Below are 13315 nucleotides of genomic sequence, written 5' to 3' on the forward strand. Positions count from 1 at the left end.
GAGATTGGTAGAGTAGAAGGGTAGAGAGGTATCCTTGAAGACGTAATCAAAGTGATGAAGTAATCCTGAAGCCCTCCTACCTAGCACTTCTCATTTTATGAGATAATCAGCTTTTCCTTTTTGTTTCAGCCGGTAGAAACTGGAGTTTCTGCTCCTGCAGCCCAAAGCATCCTGCTCAGAGCTCAAGAAAGATGAGGAGATTAGATATGAAGGGGGCAAGGAGTCGATTCAAATGGGTCCAAGTATCTGACCCAATGACTCACATCCCGAGGTGTGGAAAGAACTTTCCGGTGGGATTGGGGAGCCACCATTAGTGACTTCTAAGTAATCGTGGAGAATGGAAGGTGGTGCCAGAAGCAGGAACTGGCCAGAAATTATCCTGATTTTCATAAAGGGAAAAAAAGATTGTTTCTGGAAACTACACAAGTAAATGTGAGGTAGGTCCTTGACAACAGGGAAGCAGGACGGATTAAGAAGCAGATAGTGAGTGAGCATTTAGGAAGGAATGTGGTGGTCAGTTGAAAGCAAAATGACTTCACTGAGCACAAGTTATTCCAAACTAACCTCATTTCCTCTTTTGATAAGGTTACCATGTTTGTGAATCAGGTGTATGCCATAAACATTGCAGGTCTTGATTTCAGCTTAGGGTTAACAGTTCGTCTATGATTTCTTTGTGGCTAAGATGATGAAATGTGGGTTGGTTGAGAGTAGTGGTTTTATACCCTTGCAGCTGGCTCAACAGCTGAATCCCAAGAGTGTTGAGTATTGGATGGATGTCACAGGTCATGTGCTGAACTCAGTTGGGGTGGTGGGGAGAGAAGTCAGATAGTGGCCTGAGCTTGGCTGGGGGCGAAAGCCTGACCCTGGGTGAGACAGTCCTGGGATGCAAGAGAAGTGCTAGCAAACCCTGAGCCTGCTGCCCAGGGACCCTGGGTGAAATGAGAGGATCAAATGGGTACAGGAGGGGCAGAAATGAGAAGAGTTATTGGGAAGACCTAGAGCAATGGATGCAGTCAAAGAGCCAGGTTTCAGGAGGGAGGAACAAGAAGGCAGAAGCAGATGGGGAGGCGAGGGAGAGAAAGGCAGTTCCAGGGGTGTGTGTGTGTGTGTGTAGAGCCCTGCTCCATCTACTCGCTTCTTGCAGGGACCCCATCCAACTCATGACAATGGATGTCAACCTTCACAAAGGTTTCCTGCAGAGTGCCAAGGGCTCTATCCTTGAACCTGTCTGATTTATCACTAGATGAAAACTCAGGAGGCATACTGATCAAAGGTGTAGATGTCACAAATCTGGGAGGCAGAGTTAATACCAGAGGTGACAGAATGAGGACCCAAGAGTGGTCCTGACAGCTTGGAATGCTGGGTCAGAATCAATGAGATACAATTCAACAGGCCTAAAAGTAAAGCCTGGCATTTGTGTGCAAAAAACAAATGGCAAAAACATAGAGTGGGGGAGATCACCGTGGCAGGAAATTATGGGAAGACTATGTGAGGCTTTTAAATGACCACCAGCTCAGAATCAGCCAGCAGTATGATGTGACTGCTAACAATCCAAAACAACACAAGAGAGAATTAACAGAAATTCAGTACTTTTAGGAAGGAGTGATCCCATTACATCCTTGGTCAGATGCCATCCGGGGTATCATGTTCAATTTTGGGCACCAGATTTTGAGAAGGGCATTGACAAGTTAGAGAATACTCAGAGATGGGCTGCTTTAGATGAAGAAAGTTCCAGAAATTATTTGATGTGAGAAGAGGTTGAAGGATTAGAAAACATTCTGCCTAGAGAAGCAAAAACAAGAGGAGCTGTGGAAATGCACATCATCGAGGAAGAAGCCGATCCATTCCTTGAGGTAGGACTAAAACTAAAGGGTAGAAGATACAGGGAAGACAGTTTACATGTACGTAAAGAAAAGTTTTCTGATCATTATAATCAAGAGAAATAATGACTTGTATACCACTGACAAGTTCTGAAAACATGAGCTCGTTTGTGAGGCAAGTCATTGTTTCCATGTCACAGATAAGCTAATTGTTTGAAATGATCAAGAAGTTGTATACTGGTATATCCCCAGTGCCTAGAACATTCCTTGGCAAATATTTGTTGAATGAGTGAGATGTTAGAGAGGTTGACTGCCTGTCCTGAGGTCACAGAGACGGATTCCTGACTCCATGACATGCCTTGGAGCAACTTTGAGATGCTCTAGGCTGCTTTGGGAAGTGCAGGTGGTGCTGTTGGACCACGTGAATGCAGGCATGCATTAGAGTGCTTTCCGGCATGGGCAATGGGCATGAGGGAGGGCAGAGGACCTTGAAAGCCCTTCCAGTTCAAAGGTGTTACCCAGAATATTTCTAATCCAAAGAATGGTGCACTGCTACTTTGGGAAACATATGCAGGGTGTGGAACCAGGCTTCACACACACTCATCCAGCCAGTTGATGGTCTCTTCCCCTGGAATCTTTTTGGCGCCCTCCCTGTAGATCCCTATCTTGTGAGTGGGTGTGTCTATCTCCTGCTTCTATATCCAGACATCCAATAAAATTTACACATACAAAGGCTTAGGGAAATTGGAATTGCCGCTCATTGAACTGGCTGAGGTATGCTTTCGATTTCCGTCCCTGTTGCCAACCTCTGTAAAAAGCGTGAGCCTTCTTTCTTGCTTTGGTAAGAAAGGAAAGTCCTTTTCTGTAAAATGTGAATTTGTAGAAATTGAGGTCTGTGTTCATCTTAAATGAATTCAAATGTGGGCTCTTTCTATGATGATGCCCAGGGTGGACCAAGGAAGGTGTTTTTGTTTCTTCCTTTCAGTATAAAATATGACACACCTAGAAGGTTCTCATCCTCTTTTATTGTGATTGGGGTGAGGTGATCGGGATGAAGGTCATAAACTGGGCAATATCAGCTTATGTTTGTGTTAAGTTGCAAGAAAAGTGCAAACAAAGTTTCTGGTTAACCGAGGGTCCTGGGTACCCACCTTCCGATTGGCGGAGGCTTTGCTATCCGTCTTCTAGCCAGTGTACTACTAAGTGGTGTCCACCGTCTCCACTAGGTGGAGAAAAAGAGTGGTTACAAAATGTACAAAGCCCAAATCAAAAACACAGTCCAAAGAGTAAAATCCAATTCTAAATGGAACTTGAAAACTTGAGAAGTAATTTAAGGGAACCACATTAAATACTAGAATGTTTAATGGGGCCCATGTGTCCCGAGCAGAGAAGGAGAGTGCGAGAAATGGAACAGAGGAAATCAGGGAGACAATATGTCTGTGCGACTTGTTCTAATTAGGGGCCCAGCGCTGCTGAGGATCATTCATTACAATTTGGCTAAATCTTCGGCAGGGCCGAGGCACCTCTGCTGAGTGGTGTAAAACAAAGGGCTGCGTCGTAAACGGGGTGAGCCTCTCTCCGTTGGAGGTTAACGCCAGTCACTCGGGAGGGCCAGGGCTGTACATCACTTTCCTGCCAGCTCCTCTTTATGACTCCAGTGCTGGGCTCCAGCTAGCAGATGTCTGCACGTTTCGGGGAGGAGAGGGGAGGGGAGCAGGGGGAGGGAGGGGGCCCCCGGCGCTCATTGTCTCCAACTTGTCTGTCGCTTAATTCAGTATCTCTGTCTGCCGCTGGAGCGGGATGGGAACAGTTCAAAGGAAGAAATCAAAACAATCCATAGATCAGAGCTTGGGAGGGATCTGTGCGGCACCCAGGAGTCACCGGCACTCCTCCAACTCTGCTTTGAAATGTGGATGCCGGCGATGATTTAGCAGGCCGCGCCAGCGCTCACACCGGCAGCACGCGGACGTCTTGCTGGGGGCTTACTTTTAAAAAGAGAAGGTAGCCAGAGGTCTGAAGGGATGTGGGTGATGTGGGGTCAGGTTCAGGTTTATCCCCGGCCAGAGGCGTACTCTTCAGCTCAGAGCTAAAGGGGATGTGGGGGTGATGAGGAGGACCTGAGATGAGGGTGATGCCCCACTCCACGCACAGGCTTTGCATTTGGGACACTGCAGCTCAGTCCGCTTGGCATGGGCACCTCACCTCGGCCTCCCGCCAAGCTCTCAGACATGGGGGTGTGCCATTTGTTCACTCTGTGCTCTTCCCTTGTGCCTCACTGCCTACCCAGCCAGATGGCTTGCTGTGGCATGGATAGGGCCTCTGCTGGCCTGGAGGGCATCTTTCAGAGTGAGGTGCCCCTGGAGAAAAGGGCAGAGCTTGGCCAGGTTCATGGCACTTTCATGGGACCTGGCACATCTTCGTGCTAAGCATACAGCCTGTCAATTAAAATGCAGGTTGACTTTTTTCCCCTGGTTGACCCTCCCACTGTCTTTGTGCAAAACAGAAACTGCACAGCCTTAGGAAGCAGCCTGGCTGTGAACAGATCACCAGTCCAGTGCATTGTCCCAGCCACGCTTGTGGGTTGGCACCACATTCATTCTACAAATAAACATTCTTAGGTGTTAGGTCCTGTGTTGGTCATTTGCTGGGCCTGTTTCATTCTGGTGAGGAAGGACTGCATTTCCCGGTTTCATCTGGACCTCTAGGTGGTCCTAAGTTGGATGCAGGAGACCAGGGTGAGGACCAAGGGAGAGAAGGGATGAGGCAAGGTGGTCTGAGCCATGACTATTGAAAAACAAAGGCACAGTAACTCCTAAAGGAAGAATACATGCGTGACTCCATGTTTCTGCCTCCCGACCTGGGCTAGATGCCCCTGCTCTGTGTTGTGTGTGTGTTCACTTGTCCAGTGCCCCCGCAAGACTGATAACCCTGCAAGGGCAAGGAATGTGTAGCTGCTCCTGTTCACTTTTATACTCCATACCATATGTACTGTGCCAGATTCAATAAATCCTTTTCTCTTCACGTGCAAAGGAAAGCACATTCTGCTGCCTTAGTTCCACTTTAGCTGTGTAATTGTAATTTGATTCACTGATCATTTATTGAGCACCTGCTATGCTGGCACTGTGCTATGTGCTAGGGATATAAAGATTATTAAAATCAGTGTCTGATCCTAAAGAATTAACACTCAAGGGTAAAGTGACATGAGGGCTGTGGGGACATCACACAAGGACACTGCTAAGTTGCAGTGTGGGAAGTCCAAGAATGCTTAGGTACTAAGCAACACTGGGGTCCCAAACAAGGGAGTGATCCAGATTGACACAACTCTAGCAGTACCCCCAAAAGGTCTATATACTGAAGGTCTGATTCAATGTTCAATTTGGAGAGGCAGCCTGCCTGGAAAATTGTGCTGAGCATCATGCCACCAGACCAAGGCTGAAAACCCAAATGCGGAACTTGTTTGCTTTCTCTTAAGACTCAGAGGTTCTTCTCTGTTAACCAAACCCCCAAACCACTCTGATTCTTGAAAGGCAACACCGGGACACAAATCACTGGGTGCTGTATTAGCCAAAAAGCTTGATTCACAGATATCTTTGGGTAGAAACGGGGTACGTGTTTTCCTCATTCTCACGTTGGGATTGACAACAGAAAGACCTCGCCTATTCCATCTTCCACACCTCTAAGGCCTCTAGGTGGGCCAGTCCTGTGCTTCTGCCAAATGAATGAACGTGAGAATAAAGGCATGAGTATGCAGTACGTGCTCTCATGAAACTGCACGTAGAACTGCAGAGGGGCCGAGTGGCAGAGGATTGAGAGTGAAGAGTTCTGTGCTTAAGTTCACCTTCTATCTCCCTGACCTTGATCAAGTTATTCTGTGCCTTGGAATCCCGGCTTTCTCTTCTGCAAAGTGAAGGGGTTTAAGGAGATGAGGTGGAGTTAATCGGGAAGTATGCATGGAGGATGTAAGTGCTGACCTGTGCCTTGACTGAGAGCATCCTGGCCATGGTGAGCCAGGGCAGCATGCTGGGGGTTCTTGTAACCCAGACCCACTCAGAGCCTTTACTGACTGATATGCTGGCTGCAAGTTATCACGAGCAGCCCTCACCTGGTCCGACTTCATTTCTCTCCACCTTAAGGTACAGAGATTCATCCACACAGTCTTCTAATATTTACTTAGCACCTATTATATGCTAGGCACAGTGCAGGGCAGGAAGGAAACAAAGATGTGGTCTCTACCCAGTACAAACCCATAGACTCAGAAGTGAAATGGTTATGTCAATAGATAAGCAAGAACTTTCACATGTTTGCATTTTACTTGCCGCATCTCATTGTGATTTTCTTAAGGGTAGATAGGGCTTAGGAGAGTTGAGAGCACTGGCTCCAAAGTCAGGCTATACCCCAGTATTACCTCTTGTTGCTGAATGAGTTTGAGCAATACACATTCATCTCTTTAAGCCTCGGTTTCTTCAATCATAAATTAGGGCTACTAATTATGGCCTTCTCCAAGGGTTGATATGAGCATTAAATAATGCATGAAAGATACCTAGAATGCAATAAATGTTAGCAAATATTATTTTTCTGTTTCCTCAATTCCTCTTTGCAACATTTCCTGAGGTTCTCTGCAATTAATGTTACAGGGATGATTTCAGAAGTAAAGACTAGGTTGGAAAGGCACCAAGACTCCTGTAATTCTTGTAGTGCTTAGAAATTACACTCTATGATCTAGCTTCATAGTTGCATAGCAATTCTACAAACATTTATTGAGTACCTACTCAGGCCCTATGCTAAATAATGGATATGCAAAGAAGGGAAAAACCCCCAAACATGTGGTCCCTTGCTCTTAAGTTCAGAAGGGGAGGTAGATGAGCAGAAAGATTTAACATCTTGCAATAGCTGCTGAGGTGGAGATCCATGTAGCAAGGTGGGGACACCAAAATGGAGTGACCAGTCTGCTGGAGTGGGGCCGGCGGGGCTTCCCAGTGCCGGCACTGCTAAGCTGCCTCCTGAAGACTGAGGAGAAGGAGGGTTGTTCTGTGACTTGACCCATCTACAGATGTGGAAGCTCCAGCCATGCTAGTTAGGAGGCAGTGCGCAGTGGTATAAACATCCAGGAGAGCTGGATTCTACTTTGAACTCTGAGAGTGACCTGCTGTGTGTGGCTTGGAGCAAGGCATTGCCCCTCCCTGCGCCTGAGGTAGTTGTAGGTCTCATTGGCAGGAGCCTCCCAGATTGGATACACTCATTTAATATCTAAGAAATATTTGTTAAGTCCCTACCATGTACCAAGCATGGTTGGGTGCCAGGGAATCAGTAGTGAGCTGGCTACCAGGAGAGGTGGTCGGAGTGTAATTCTGTGGGGGGAATCTGGGAAAACAGTGTCAAACATACCTCACAGTTATCCTGCCCAAGGTGTGAGGGAGTTGGGGTATTTATACACCAACTCCTGTCAGTCAGTGGTTGAGGGCTGTTAGGGGTCAGGTGTGATGCGTATGGAAATTAAATGCTATTCCACGTGCACAGTCAACAATGTTCCAAGACTGGGGGATATCAGTGGGGTTCCTGACAGCTTCTGCTATGGTCAGAAACCATGATACATACCACGAAGGGGAGGGGCATGCTGATGAGAGGGAAAAAGCCAAGATCCTCTCCAAGGGAAGACATTCTGACACCAGTAATAAATATTCTTGGACTTGTGAGCTCCGTGGTGTAAGTGGCCCATTCATTAAGACCGGTGGTTCTTAACCAGTGTGATCCTATCCTCCACAGAACATTTGACAGTTTCTGGAGACATTTTTGACTGTCAGGGCTTGTGTGGGGTGGGGATGGGGGAGCTGCTGGATCCTACCGTGTAGCTAAACATCCTGTAAATGCTCAGAACAGCCCCCTACAACAAGGGATTCCTGCCCCGATATCACTTGTAGCCAAGACTTGGTCCAGACCTCTAGTTTCCAACTATAACTTATTTTGGTCAACCAGGCAGAGAAGGAAGATGCTTGTAATGATGTACTACTGAGAAAGAGGTAGAGCTAGAAAGAGAGAGAGAGACTGGGGAGCGCTGTCTGTTTCTGGACAGAGGAGGAAAGGGTCCCATTTCTGTTCCTGAGGCAGTCTACAGAACCCCACCATCTTCCTGTAAGGAACACATCACCATCTGGAGAAAGAACTGAATTTCCACTTTTCCTTTGTCACCTGGGACACATGAACCCCGAATGTGTTTGTGATCTGCAGTGACCACAAGGAGAAGGGAAGGGTGCATGTTTACCCACTGACCCAAAGGGCCACAAAACTGTCTTACTGTCCCTCTGACAGAGCTTGCAGGCAGAGGTGAGATTTGCTGGCAGTTTCTCTGAGCTCCTTCCGGATGGTGTGGGTTGCCGTGGGGGTGGGGGTGAAGCCCCCAGTGTAGAGGAGCCATTCAACAAGTGCCCCCAAAGCTCCCAGGCCGCAGAGTTAGGGGGCAGAGGGCACAGGTCCTAGGGCCGTTTTCTAGGATGGAATCCCCGTGTCACCACTTTGTCACTGCATGATCTTGAGCAGGTTAATTTCTCTAAACCTTTATTTGGCCTCATCTGTAAAATGGGAATCGTGGGATACTGTTGAGTGTTGAAGGAGATAATCCATTTTGTGTGCTTGGCATCTAGGATGCACACTTGGCAGCTGCCAGCATCTCAGCAAAGTTGGCCTCACGAAAGAAATTGTCACTATGCCTCGTCTTCAGATGGGCACACTGAGGCCCTAGGGTTGTCAATGAGCATGGCATAAATTCTGAAAGTGGAATGGCCTTTCCTAATTCTATCTTTTGCAAATATTTGTACCTTGAAAAGGACCTTAGAGACTCCTCAGCAGTAGAATACAGAGGAAGGGATGCTGTGAGGCTAGGTCATGAAAGGCAACATGGCTTTGCCTGGCTCTGTGGGGGCCCCGTCTTGGAATTCAGTCATCATGTGAGGAAGCCCAGGCCTCATCTCAGGGTTCCTCTAACTTTTCACCCAAAGAATCAGAATGTAAGAGCAGAAACCCTGGAGGGAGGTGAGGGATGGTGCAATTGGGAAGATCTCTTCACAAATACATGAAAGTACCTTTGAAGTCTCATTTGTTTCCTTAAAAATAAGTGTGGGTTTTTTATTTGGCTCCATAATAAATCTCTTTTAATATAAAAATACTTTTCAAATAATATCCTGTGAAGCAAAATTGACCCTCTAAAACGTGGCCTGCTTATCCTGTGGCTTCAGTTCCTTTTGACATCCTGACATGCCCCTCAGGGCCACACTCACCCCTGTTTGAGAAGCAGGGTGCCCTGCACATAGTCCTCCTCCTGCTTCCCTTTCCCTCTCCATCTTCCCCCGTCTTTCTTCTAGATAGCCCTTGCTTCTTCCCTTGCTCTTGGCGGCACTGAGGACATTGTTGGATGTTACCTAATCGTGCTGATGGTGTTCGGGGCTCTAGATAAGTCGCGGACCCTGCGCGGGAATGGCACCCTCTTCCAGCCCATGCATCCACACGGGCTCTGGGCACCGGGCATGATGCTGGGCCCTGGATATGCAGCAGCAAGCGAGTCAGATGAGTCTTGCCCTCATTGAACCTCTGGTGGTGGGACAGGCAGATAGTTACTAATCAAGTGTTTATAGTCACACCAGTGGAGGGTTAGGAGAAGGAAGTACAGGCCACAAAGAGATAACTAACATTTTCTAGGAGTCAAGGGAGTGACTCCCTGGGAAGTGCCTTCAAAACTGAGAGCTGAAGGTTGACGAGGAATGGGAAGAGTGTTCTGTAGAGGAAATAGTATGAACGACGGCTATGTAAGAGAGCACATGGTCTATTTAGGGGCCTGAAGGAAGCTCGGCCTGCCTGTGTATGAGAGGGAGAGGAGTGGCCAGAGGTGAAGCTGGACACCCAGGCAGGCTGGACCTCAGAGCACTTCCTAGGTCGGGTTAAGGAGTCTGGGCTTCATCCTGCGGCAACTAGAGGTCACTAGAGGGAGCGTGTGTGTGTGTGTGTGTGCATGCATGCATGCATGGTGGTGTGCCTGAGACACAGATGATAGGGAGATGCCTCCCAGTGGCTGCCCCTTGAGCTCTATAAGCTAGAACCTCCTGACCAGCAGGAACATAATGAAGAAATAAAGAGGCTGAGGCTGATGTTTCGTCATTGTTACAGGATGTAATTAAGGACAACACAGACCTAATGAGTCAGAGAGCAAATGCAGATGAATCAGAAGGGATGTGTGGAAAACAACATGGTTTGGGACAAGAAGGTTAATGTTCTCTGGATTAATTCTGCAGTGAACTGGATTACTTACTGAACCTTTGACCATCAAGTGGCCCTTGGGGACCCCTCAGAATTGCCCATGTTCCCTTTGAGTCTCTGGGACCATGGCAGGGTGAAGAAATACGGGCTAATGGTGCCAGGTCCATAATCAGCTAATTCAGACCAGAGCATTACCCTTCTAAGCCTGGAGGGCTCACGCATCACCAAATGTTAAGCAGAGGAAAGGGGTAGGGATCAGAGTGTAGGCAGGAGTGGATGGGGTGGGGAATGAGGATTTCACCTCTGCATAGGCCAGGGGGCCACCTGGGCTGTGAGGCTGAGCATGTGAAAGGCTTGCCCAGCACCCATGTAGCCACCCTACCCCCAGCTCCAAATCTGGTCCACTCATCTCTCTGAGGTTCCCAGGGGTGGACCTTTGGGATGTGTTAGCTATAGAAGAAGGACAGCCATTTTTGACCGAAGAGGTGTTTCCGAGCTAAGCCAGTGTTAGGAATTGGTTTATCTACTAACCTATTATCCCCACTCTTCTCTTACTAAAGGTAGGGCTGTGACAGATTGAGATGGGGCGGGTCAGTTTTAGCTGTGGAAGGAAGTTAAGAAAGATCTGTAACATGAGGTGTGCCAAGAGAGCCTTGCAACGGGAGCCTTGAGTAATGCTAAAAGGCAGTGAGGAAGTGTCCATTCATTTAAAAAAAATTAAGTACTGTGGCAGATGGCATTCTCCAAAAATGGCCACAGCAGTATTTATTTACCAGCTCACATACTATTCCAGAACTTTGCCAGTTCCCACCAAAAGGCAGAGTCTATTTCCCCTACCCTTGAGCCTTTGCAAGGACTCACTTGACACAATACAGGGGAAGTGATGCTGTGAGGCTAGGCCATAAAAGGCAGTATGGCTTTGCCTGGTTCTGTCTGGGGATACTCCATCATGGAATCCAGTCACCATGTTGTTAGGAAGCCCAGGCCACACGGAGAGGCCATGTTTGGGTCTTGTGCCTGGCAGCCCCCTCTGAGATCTTAGCCGACAGCCAGCACCAGCTGGCTCACCTGTGAGTGAGGGCGCCTTCCCTCTCTTCCAGCTGCCGGCCTTGGAGCTGCTCTGGGGGACACTGAGTGGGGCAGAGGGGAGCTAGTCCCATGGAGTCCTGACTGATGTGAGGTTTGTGAGCAAGATGAATGTCATTACTGTTTTGAGATACTAAGTTCTGGGGGTGATTTATTATGCAGTCACAGAAACTGGGAAAGCACCTCCTCTAAAATGGCTGAGAATGACAGCTGATGATTGTAGAAGTTCTTTAGGGTTTACAGAAGACATTCACACAATGATCTCAGCCAGACCTGAGGACCCTGTGAGGCTGGTGGTCTGTCAGTTTCACAGAAGGAAACTGAGGGTTGGAGGGACTGGGTGGATGGCTCAGAGGCAGACAGCTAGGAACTAGCAAAGAGGCCAAAGGGAGTCCAAGTCCTCATCTTCTCCTAACTGAGGTCCAGCACAGTGGCCTGTGACAGCTGCCTAGATGCAGCAGACAAGAGCCTGGCATGAAAGCATCTTCCAGATGGTGGAGGTGAGTGATGTCTAGAAATGACCACACCGCTCGACAGGGTGCATCATGGTAAGTGTCCCAAGAGATGAATCCGTTCCTTCATTCAAACAATTGTTATTGAGCCCCTGTTGTGCACCAGGCACAAAACCCTGTCCTCTTGGATTTTCATTCCAGGGAGGGATGGATAGGTTCTGTCACGGGCTGAACTGTGCCTCCCTCAAATTCATATGTAGAAGTGCTAATCCCCCAGCGATTGTATTTGGAGATGGGACCCCTGAAGAGGTAGTTAAGTTAAAATGAGGTCATATGGGTAGATCCTAATCCAATCTGACTGGTATTCTTATAGGAAGAAGGGATTAGGACAGAAACACACAGGGAAGACCATATGGGGACACAGTGAGAAGATGGCCATCTACAAGCCAAGGAGGGAGGCCTTAGAGGGAGCCAACCTGCTGACCTTGATCTTGAACTTGTCACCTCCAGAACTGGGAGGAAATGGATTTGTGTTGTGTACCGTCTGGACTCTGGTACTTTGCTCTGGCTGCCCCTGCAAACTAACACAATTGCTGAAGGAGTTGGATGGGTTGGGATTACTTCTTCCAGGATGATGGTGGACGCAGCGTCTGAACTGGTTTTAAAAGGATGGGTCTGGAGATACTAGGCTGGGGTAAGGGCAGGACTTGGGGAGTTACCGGGGAGGAGGGGGATTTGGCATGAAAAAACCATGATATTATATAGCCCTGTTGTGTAATCCTACTAAAATAGAGGTGGGAGTATTTAGAGATTATACCAGCCGGTCCTCTATCTGTTCCTAGGTTCCCCAAATCACCTTGGCTCAGCCCATCACTATTTAGGAGACAGGAACTTGAAAGTCCCCTCCCTCCATCTATACACTTATTAGTGAGTGGCCACCCATTGTTCCACAACAAGCGGATAATCAGACTTGAGATTTCTTTGAATGCAGATCTGATGGCTGGGAGGAGAGGGATCAGTTAAGAAGTCCATGGTCTTCTGAGAATGAAAAGGATAGTCATGCCATCCCCTGTTTCCCTAAGTTCAAAGTAAAGTGGTCCCAACCAAGTTCCAGTGGACAGAGAGGTGGCAAGCCCTCTAAAAATAAAATTATGCTAAGGAAACAGAGCATGTCTTAAGGCCCCGGGTCACCCTATGGCTTCAGGGCTCTCAAGGAGGGCTGGTCCCGCAAAGCTTGTGGCTGGCACTGTGGAGCACCTTTGACCCAACTTTCCCAGCACAGTGGTTGGCTCTAGCAATCTGGGCTGGGGACAGAGTGTGAACTGCAAAGGGTTATCTTGGAGGCAATCGTGGACATCACCGTGGTGTGGGCAGGGACCTGAAGGAGCAAGGACATCCTGCTAACCATGGACCTATCGTCAACCATCACACCACAGTGCAGAGGGAACTAACAGTAACTGTGGCCTGGCTGAGTTCTAGGGCTCCTTGCTTGCAAACTTAGATGGGGACGGGGCCCTCCGGGATGAGTAAATCCCAATGTTCTTGGACAAAATGGGGCTGAGATCTCAAGGGAGAGATACTGGACCCTTATTACTGAGGCATTGGGTGCTTGACCCAACAGCTCAACTGTAAAAACAAATGAATATTAAGTGTACCTATGTGTATTTTGATTATGTGGAGCAAGACATAGTTATATACAGATCAGGGCTAGGA

Source organism: Manis pentadactyla, chromosome 4 (assembly GCF_030020395.1).
Source record: "Manis pentadactyla isolate mManPen7 chromosome 4, mManPen7.hap1, whole genome shotgun sequence".
Taxonomy (NCBI): Eukaryota; Metazoa; Chordata; class Mammalia; order Pholidota; family Manidae; genus Manis; species Manis pentadactyla.